The 9,099-nt window shown below is 41.2% G+C and overlaps 1 protein-coding gene across 16 annotated transcripts in view; it reads left to right on the top strand.

The window, feature by feature from the left end:
• The window catches only part of LOC122807764 (CUGBP Elav-like family member 4), a 2,333,978-nt gene that overhangs the window by 941,594 nt on the left and 1,383,285 nt on the right, over positions 1 to 9,099 (top strand). The window lies entirely within an intron of this gene.

Genomic DNA, 9,099 nt, shown 5'->3' with positions numbered 1-9,099 from the left:
CTGCACTATGTATTTGGGCTACCTGTACACCACTTTATTCATTCCCCATTAAATACTGCATATGTCAGATAAGCACTGATATTATTTGGTGTCCAACCTTTCTGTCCCATAATAATGTGGGTAAGTAATTTTGCAAAGTCCCATTTCTAACGCAGGAATGGAGAAATATCGATCTTGACTCATTCTGTCTTCTGTTGTCTAAACAAGGGAAGTTTTCAGATATTTGGTCTCTTACAGTAGAAAATCACTGTCTTAGCAGCCTGGAGATGTTTAATTTTCTTTTCTGTTGTGCCTTTCTGGTAAAACATACCACTATCATGGGCCTTTCTATCACCTCATACTTTAAACTTAATGACATCACAAAAAAGATGTTGTTAAAACAACTGTCCACACAACTGCTAGCAGTAGAGTACATAATATTCTGATTTTGATACCTCAATTCTGTTGTATACACCAAACATATAAATCATTTCCATGTCTAGTGAGTTTGCTGACATGCCTTAATCTACTGAAAAACTTTCCTGCCTTTAGAGATGACCTATCACCTATACTCTTTTACATATCGGCTACTCAGAGGTGATCTCTGCTTAATATACAAGGCCATGTGAAACCCAGAGCTGTTGGACATGCTATACTTAAAGAAATCAAAATCCCTCAGAGCCACATGCTCCAGGGATCTAAATCTTGTCATCACAATGAACAAAACCTGCTGGAGGGATAGGTTCCTGATCCAGAGACTCCCCATACTCTGGAATAGAACTGCCCATACATGTCAAGCAGAGCTCCTCATTGGCCCTCTTAAAAAGCAACCTTGATGATTGGATGGGAGATAAGAAATTCACACCGGGGATCATGTCAGTTGCCCTGCTAGACAGGGGTCCAGGGAAGTAAATACTGTGGGAAGAAATAGCCAGGGAATTGTTATGGCTAGGCTTGTATAGACCCTAGGGCCGATAGCCTAGTGCCAACCTATGAACCTATGAAGTTATATCTGGGGTCTGTTTTTCTTGTGCTCAGAAGTGTACTAGAAACTTCTTACCTCTGGTCAAGCAACATGCTATATTAATCCTGGGAAGTCTGGAATTTTAGAGTGCACTAGTAGGGAACAAAATCTTTCATATGAGGTCTGTATGGTTTCCAGCCACTTCTCTTTTTACTGTTTGAATGCACACTACAAATTTAATCTAAGAATATGAATCCATCTGAAATATTCATCCAATGTGAAATCCCTCTTTACTGGTGCTAAAGGTTACAACTGCGCTCTTGTCCTTTTCAGTAAAGATGGTTTTATTCAAATAATAAATTTTATTGCTGCTAGATTATCTAGATGATTAGCTATACCACCGTGGACTATAATTTGAGAAGCAAACCATCTTATTATTGAAAAAGTCCACACCCTGTAGCCTTGCCTCATTGACTGATGTCCCCTTATGTTTGATATCATACAGAATACATACCACAGTAAAATGCATTTACTTTAGGTCTTTTTCATGTGTTATAAATACACAATTAAATACGCACATCCCTAAGTACATTAGCATGGTTGGGAACTCCTTATTTATCAAGGTATAATATATATATATATATATATATATATATATATATATATATATATATATATATAATATATATATTCAGTGCTGACTATCTGCAATATTCTCACCTTAAGTTTGCACAAGCAGTACAGCTATTTCTAGTGACCATTGGTAAATTAGTAAGCCCAGACAGAGTAGATAATTTCAGGGGAATAGCAGCCTGTACCAAGGCCAGCTGTCTTATCCCTGGGGAAGGAAGTGAAGTGATTTTGCTCAGGGTAACTTCCTGTTAGAGGCCAGGAGATGTGCTTCAGGAGCAGTAGGGCCAGACAACACAACATAAGGGCATCTTGTGTCATTGTGTCCTGTCTTATTGATAGTACTAAAATGAAACTGCAATTTTCTCTAAGCTGAGGAAGTCATTATATTTAGTATTGGGTTATAGGAGGCAATGCCTCAACACTAAGGTTATCAGGCTGCCTGTCCCTTAGGATATCTATGTCTACTTCTTTCAACTTTTTTATTTCACAATTATGATTTACAGTCCCATGGATGACACTGAACTTGATGACACCAACCATATCTCACAATGACCTGAGTAGGAAAATGTATATGAATAAGGTACAGCTAAAGAGTAACCCTGTTTCCATTACATGACACAACCTAAGCACTTAATGGGGAATGGAACAGGTAGGCTCCTAAAACACTCTTGAAATCCTACTTCTCCCTCCCCCCTCTCCCTGATACACATATACTTATAAAAGCTGCAGTTCCTTCCTGCAAAGAAATTAGGGGACCAATCAGAAGTAAAATAAGCACGTAAACAATTAGGTACACACTATGCAAACCGAAGCACAGCCATGGAAATCTGTAGATTGAGATTCAGAAAGCCTTAATACAAAATTGTAATTGTGAGTATGCATTGAGTAGAATGGCAGATTCAGATTCAGAAGAATGACATCACTTAACTGTGCTATGAGTCCTACCACTGGAATATACAAGGTCCCAAAAGATTTCAGGAATGCTGATCATCATTGCAGGAATCCTCTGTCTCAGCATGGGGATATCCAGCATGTTATGAAGGACTTTTAAATGATTCATTGACTTAATCTTTGTCACTTTTGCCTCAAGTACAGCTGATCTGCATATTCACAGTAGATATTTCAGGGTCATTAAAACAGCTTACCCCACCATACAAAGAGCAGATAAGGAGGTGTCACCCTTCTGTTGATGCTAATGCAATGCCATGTTGCACATGCTGGTGATAATGTCTCACTGAGTGAGCACACAGACTTGCCTAATTAATTATTCATGAGGGAAACATTTCATAGCTATTTTTCTGAATTGCATTCAGTCACTTGGTATAGTTGTGGCTGTCTGTTCCTTCTTTTTCTGCAACCCAAGCATTGCTTATTTAAAACTCTTTTCTATGTATCACTTGGCTATGTTTTGAAAGCAGTATCTGCCAAAAAATCCTTTATCACTTGTGCTGTTACTGAACTGACTTAAAATAAGGCAAAGTTTTTATTAAAAAAATATGCTATCAGATATGCGTTTAGTTTGTAAGGAAAGACAAAACTTTAGTTAGCCAGCAGTATTTTTTAAGTGAAGATACTGTGAAAAAAGCATGAAGTATAGAGCTTGTTTAAATCTGTCTAAACAAGCATCAGGGACAAAGCTGAAAGTAGATGAAAAAGGTATTCATTTCTGAGCATGGAAGGAATGTTCAGCAGTAGAATACAATGCAGGGTGGTCAGTCAGATTAGAAATGTTATCAATTTACTTCAGCAACTTTCGTAGTTGAACAGTGGAGAGACAAAAATTAAGATGCTCTGTTCATCAGACAATCACATCTACCCCACAAGAAAGCATATTAGTACGCAGGCATTGGAGAATTGGTGGAATAATGCAATCAATGTTCAAAATAGTAAGTAGTGTGTGTGCGTGTGCGCACGCGCGTGCGGTGTGTGTGTGTGTGTGTGTGTGTGTGTGTGTGTGTGTGTGTGTGTGTGTGTGTGTGTGTGTGTGTGTGTGTGTGTGTGTGTGTGTGTGTTGGAGTGCAGGAGGTGCCTTGTATAGTAGGAGCTGCTGGCTTGATCTCTAAGATTGTGATACCTGCTTACTTCTACTGGTTGCTGCGCCCCCCCCCCCAAAAAAAATAAATAAATAAATTTGAGTACGGATTCAAATACAAGAGAAAAAAAAGCTTTCAGATTCATTTAGAACAAAACAGTCCTTAATAATTATTAAGACTGTCAAATTTGGAAATATACTTGAAAAATAAGACTCTTTCCCATAGTGAGGTTATATTTGATAAATGATACCTGTAATCATTATGGTGAGACTATCTGACATATCTGAATAGGAGGAGTTGATAGTAACAAAATACATGCTTGCTGACTGCATAGAATAGTGGAAAGGAGCCCTGCCCTGACCTAGGTGATTGTGGTTAAATTAGGTGCCCTGCCACTGGTACAGCAACTGAAAAGAAAGACAGGAACAAAGAGGCTGTGGCCACTCCTTCTCATGAAGAGGACGAGGGTTGCATGTCCACAAGGACTGTTGCTGCTGTGTTGCAGGTGCATATTAAAGAGAAGAGCAAAGTGCATGCCAAGTCAGAATGGTACAGGACTGAGGAGAATGTGACCTGCTAACACAGATGTGCTATGTAGCCTCACAGTGTCATATTGCATGCCCCTGGAGGGTGGGGCCCCAGGCTAGTCAGAATTTCATAGAGGTGATCTATCTCACTGGCTGAGACACCCAATGTGAATTTGAAACCGGCATGTGGATTTAGGGCTCAAAGATCAGTAGCCCGCAGTATGACAGTCTCTTTGTGGTTAGCACACCCTTGCTGCTTGTGGCTGCAGGGAAACAGATGGGCAACTGGGGACCAGGTGGCAGAAAAACTTTTTCCTTCTTTTCCTACACACATCTGCACTGTTACATGACTTCTACTACACCGTGTGGACATTTACATTGTTGATTTACCTGTTGTGTATATTTGGAACATGGCGTTATTATTTTTTACTCTACTCTCTTAGACTGAGTTTTACCATCATTTGCAGAATTTAACAATTTGTGCAGCTAAATAATGTTCAGTTTGTATTATATGTCAATTTTATGCCTTTCTGCACTTCAAAATTATGTTGCTTTGAATGTGTAATATTGCTATATTCTCTACTGGCCTGATTGGCCTGGGTCATGGCTGAAAATGGTGCCTCGACAAGTCAACTTACCCAGTTAACACACTTTAATCAGTAATAATAAGGCTGGGTAAATTATCTTTGACAGTAAAAGTGAGAAAGGTTGTGAGAAAAAAAATCTAAGTGACAAGGCATGGGTGTGAGTATGTCCATCTCTGTCTGTGTGTTTTTATGTGAGTATATTGTACAGCACATGGTGCTGACTAGCAGACATAATGACAAATGAGCCAGCAGATGTTGTGTATAGTTACACTTGCCCTTATTTCTTGCATCAGTTATGTACAATTTTTTGCAATGGTGTAATATAATGCTGCATTAAACAATAGTCTGTGAAAAACAAATGCCTTCCTTTAAGAATACATTAGCTCAAGTTCTGTTTTGGAAAACAGATGGTGATTTACATACTTAGTGATTAGAAGAAAAAGTGCTCATGTCACAGCATTCTTTTGAGGTGCTACTTTCCCACAGCACGGATGGGGGCAGGGTGATTGTACAATTGTATGATTGTATGATTAACTTTAACATATGATTGAAAAATGGGTTAAAAACCCAGGCTCTGATGTTATGTTCCTATGTAAAGGAAGGGATCAAAGTAACAGTAACAATGAGTGAACCTGGAGAAAGGAGGTGTGAGTCACTCTGCTAATGGAAAGTGCCATCATAAAGTAATATACCAGTATGGGGTGGCCATGGCGGTGCAGTGGTTAGCATTGTCACCTCACAGCAAGAGGTTCTCTGGTTCAATCCTCAGCTGGGGTGCCTTCTGTGTGGAGTCTGCATGTCCTCCCTGTGGTCGTGTGGGTTTCCTCCGGGTGCTCCGGTTTCCTCCCACATCCCAAAGACATGCTGTAGGTGGATTGGACACTCTAAATTGTCCCTAAGCATGAGTGCATGTGTGTGTGCCTTCCATGGAAGGTTGGGCGCCGGGCTGGCAACTCGACACTGTAAAAACTCCACTGCCAATCATGAGCGGACAGATGATCCACTGTGTTGACCCCTAACCTGGAAAAGCTGAAAGAAGAAGGTAATATACCAGTAAAGTAAAAAAGATATTTAAGGGGACTTTAATAAGACTGATACTATCAGAAGTTGCCTGGCTGCAGTCACATCTAAGAGCAGGACCACTGTTTCAATACAGATAGCAGGTAGTGAGGTAGGATAGTTAGCCAGCTAGTACTGTAACCTGCACAGGAAATAACAGTCTTAAGCTTGCAATTCTCAAATGGGGAGGTGGAAAATTTAGAATCCGAAGGCAAATATTTAGGAACATATGAACAAATAACTTTCTAAGCCAAATAAGTTCTATACTTCAGATTTGACAAAATTAGGTACTGCTTCATGAAAAATGCACCAAACAGCCTTGTAGGTGTATTGGACACTCTAAATTGGCCCTAAGCATGAGTGCATGTGTGTGTGCCTTCCATGGAAGGTTGGGCGCCGGGCTGGCAACTCGACACTGTAAAAACTCCACTGCCAATCATGAGCGGACAGATGATCCACTGTGTTGACCCCTAACCCGGAAAAGCCGAAAGAAGAAGGTAATATACCAGTAAAGTAAAAAAGATATTTAAGGGGACTTTAATAAGACTGATACTATCAGAAGTTGTCTGGCTGCAGTCACATCTAAGAGCAGGACCACTGTTTCAATACAGATAGCAGGTAGTGAGGTAGGATAGTTAGCCAGCTAGTACTGTAACCTGCACAGGAAATAACAGTCTTAAGCTTGCAATTCTCAAATGGGGAGGTGGAAAATTTAGAATCCGAAGGCAAATATTTAGGAACATATGAACAAATAACTTTCTAAGCCAAATAATTCTATACTTCAGATTTGACAAAATTAGGTACTGCTTCATGAAAAATGCACCAAACAGCCTTGAAAGTACATTGTGATGCTTAAAGCTGTTCTGTGATATCATACAAAGAGACACAGTTTCCAGTGATGATGAAATAATGGATTAGGCTGTATATCTCTGAAGGTCCTCACAACAACGATTACAGCAAAACAAACAGTAATGTGTAGAAACTTCAGAAATACAAGAAGCACCTGATGAATCTGGGCATCTTGGGACAATGCAGCAATTGCCTCATGTACACAGACAACCCTCTCCTCCTACCACCCAGCACTACGACCTGTGAGAGATGCACTTATATAGCCAAACTGGAAGCAAAGCTCTCTTTACCAAAGATAGGCCTAGACAGTCAAGAGGAGAAGGTAAACACTTGCTCTGCACCACACTCATCACATAGTCCCTCAAAACCTACACCACCAAAACACACACACAGAACCACAAAACACACACCTACATTCGCAGAGGCTCTCTGTACTAATCTGCCCAAACAACAGAGATCTCCAAAGCAGAAATGCAAGCAACCGCCACCCCCCAACACAACCCAAATGACACATAGTCCACATACTCAGTGTGCCACTCAACTACAGCCCATAAGGCATAACGTACCCAACACTCTAGTCATAGGTGACTCTATAGTCAGGCACACTGATGTTCCACTCACCAGGCTAAACAAGGAAAAAGTTACTGTCAGCTGCCTGTCAGGTGCCAGGATCCGCCACATAGCGCACGCACTCAGGTCACTCCACAACAAGTACAAATATGACTCTGTCATTGTCCATGTTGGTGTGAATGACCTGAGACGTACCTCCCTGGACTACATGAAAAGAGACATGGAGGAGCTCTCTGATCTTGTAGCCAAGGCCGGTATGACCCTAGTCCTGAGTAGCATCCTGCCATCACCCAGAATGACACCACAGTACAAGGACAAAATGATTGACTTTAACAATTAGCTAAGCTTCTGGTGTCATTCTAAGGGAATCCAGTATCTGTCTGCCTGGGATGACATGATCGACAGACCACATTGCGTTGCCAGAGATGGCCTGCACCTGTCGCCTTTGGGACTCCGGATACTGGCAAAGGATCTTGCCACCCCTATAGTGCCTTTTTTTAGGCAAGGTTCAAATGACAAATTCACCACCGTAACAGGTACAAGCAAGCAAAATCTGAGGGTAATGCTACTCAATGCTAGAAGTCTAAACCTCAAAATGCACTCACTCGAGGCACTCCTTAAAATGGAGAACATTGACATCTGTGCAGTGACAGAGACCTGGTTCAAAGCTCCAGAGAGCACCCCTGCATTACCAGGCTATAATTCATACCACACCTTTCAGCCACCAAACCCGGACCGAAACACTAAAGGTGGAGGCGTGTCCATATTCATTAAGGATATCCACACCACCAATCTAGTTGCTCAGCATAATGCATCCGAAATTATCCAAGTTCAACTAACTCTGGGCAAAACCGCAATCCAGATTGTAGCTTGCTATAGACTCCCCACCATGCCCCAGAATTCCCACTCCTCTTTTCTTGATACACTGGAAAATATTAAGGTATAACCCAACACTCTCATAATGGGTGATTTCAACTACCCTACCATTAACTGGGAAAACTACTCATGTACCAACTCTTTTGCTCAATGTTTTCTGGAAATCATCAATTCCAACGATTTGGATGAAATTATCCACACCTCCACCAGAGGCAGCAATATCCTAGACCTGGTCATCATCAACATGGGTGACCGGTGTTCCACACCAAAGGTCAACTCCTCGTTGGTCAGATCCGACCACAGGCTAATCACCCTAGACATCCACATCCCGCTCCCACCCCCCATTAGGAAAACAACCCTAAAAAATTTCTCCAAAGCCAACTTCACACTTCTTAAGACAGAAGTGGCAAACTTCATGACACCCATGCAGATGGACAATAGAGGTACGACTGCTGAATCCTACACAAATGCACTTTATAAGCACTTACACGAGTGCATGGATCATGCTATCCCTAACAGAACCAAGATGCTATCCTCCAAAAAAAGGTGGACAATCTGGTGGTCTTCTGCCATAAACAAACTCTATAACAGAAGAAAGAAACTGTTGCAAAAAAGAGTAAAATCCCATGATTGGAGGAACTCCCTGGTCAGCCTCAGTAAGAAGCTGAGATCCCTCATAAAATCCTCCGAAGCTAGTTATGAAAACAAAATTGCCACTGATTCTAAAGACAACCACAAAGCATTCTATAGCTATGTCAAAAATCTCAATGGCAACACTCAGATCTGCTCTGAGTTACAGCACAATGACACTAAATATACAGAACCAACTGATATTGCCAACATCCTGGCAGATAGGTTCAGTGCTAACTTTACCCCCCTCTCACCCCCTAAAGGGCCCATCTTTGTACCGGAAGAATGCAAAGTTCCTATAATCACGGCTGCACAGGTACAAACTTCACTCTCCAAAGCCAAGAACACAGCATCCATGGGACCGACAACATCCCAGGCTGCCTTCTACATGA

Source organism: Protopterus annectens, chromosome 1.part1 (genome assembly GCF_019279795.1).
Source record: "Protopterus annectens isolate FY-2018-M chromosome 1.part1, PAN1.0, whole genome shotgun sequence".
NCBI classification, from domain to species: domain Eukaryota; kingdom Metazoa; phylum Chordata; order Ceratodontiformes; family Protopteridae; genus Protopterus; species Protopterus annectens.
The sequence above is the reverse complement of the archived record's forward strand: the minus strand, read 5'-3'. Positions and strand labels throughout refer to the sequence as shown.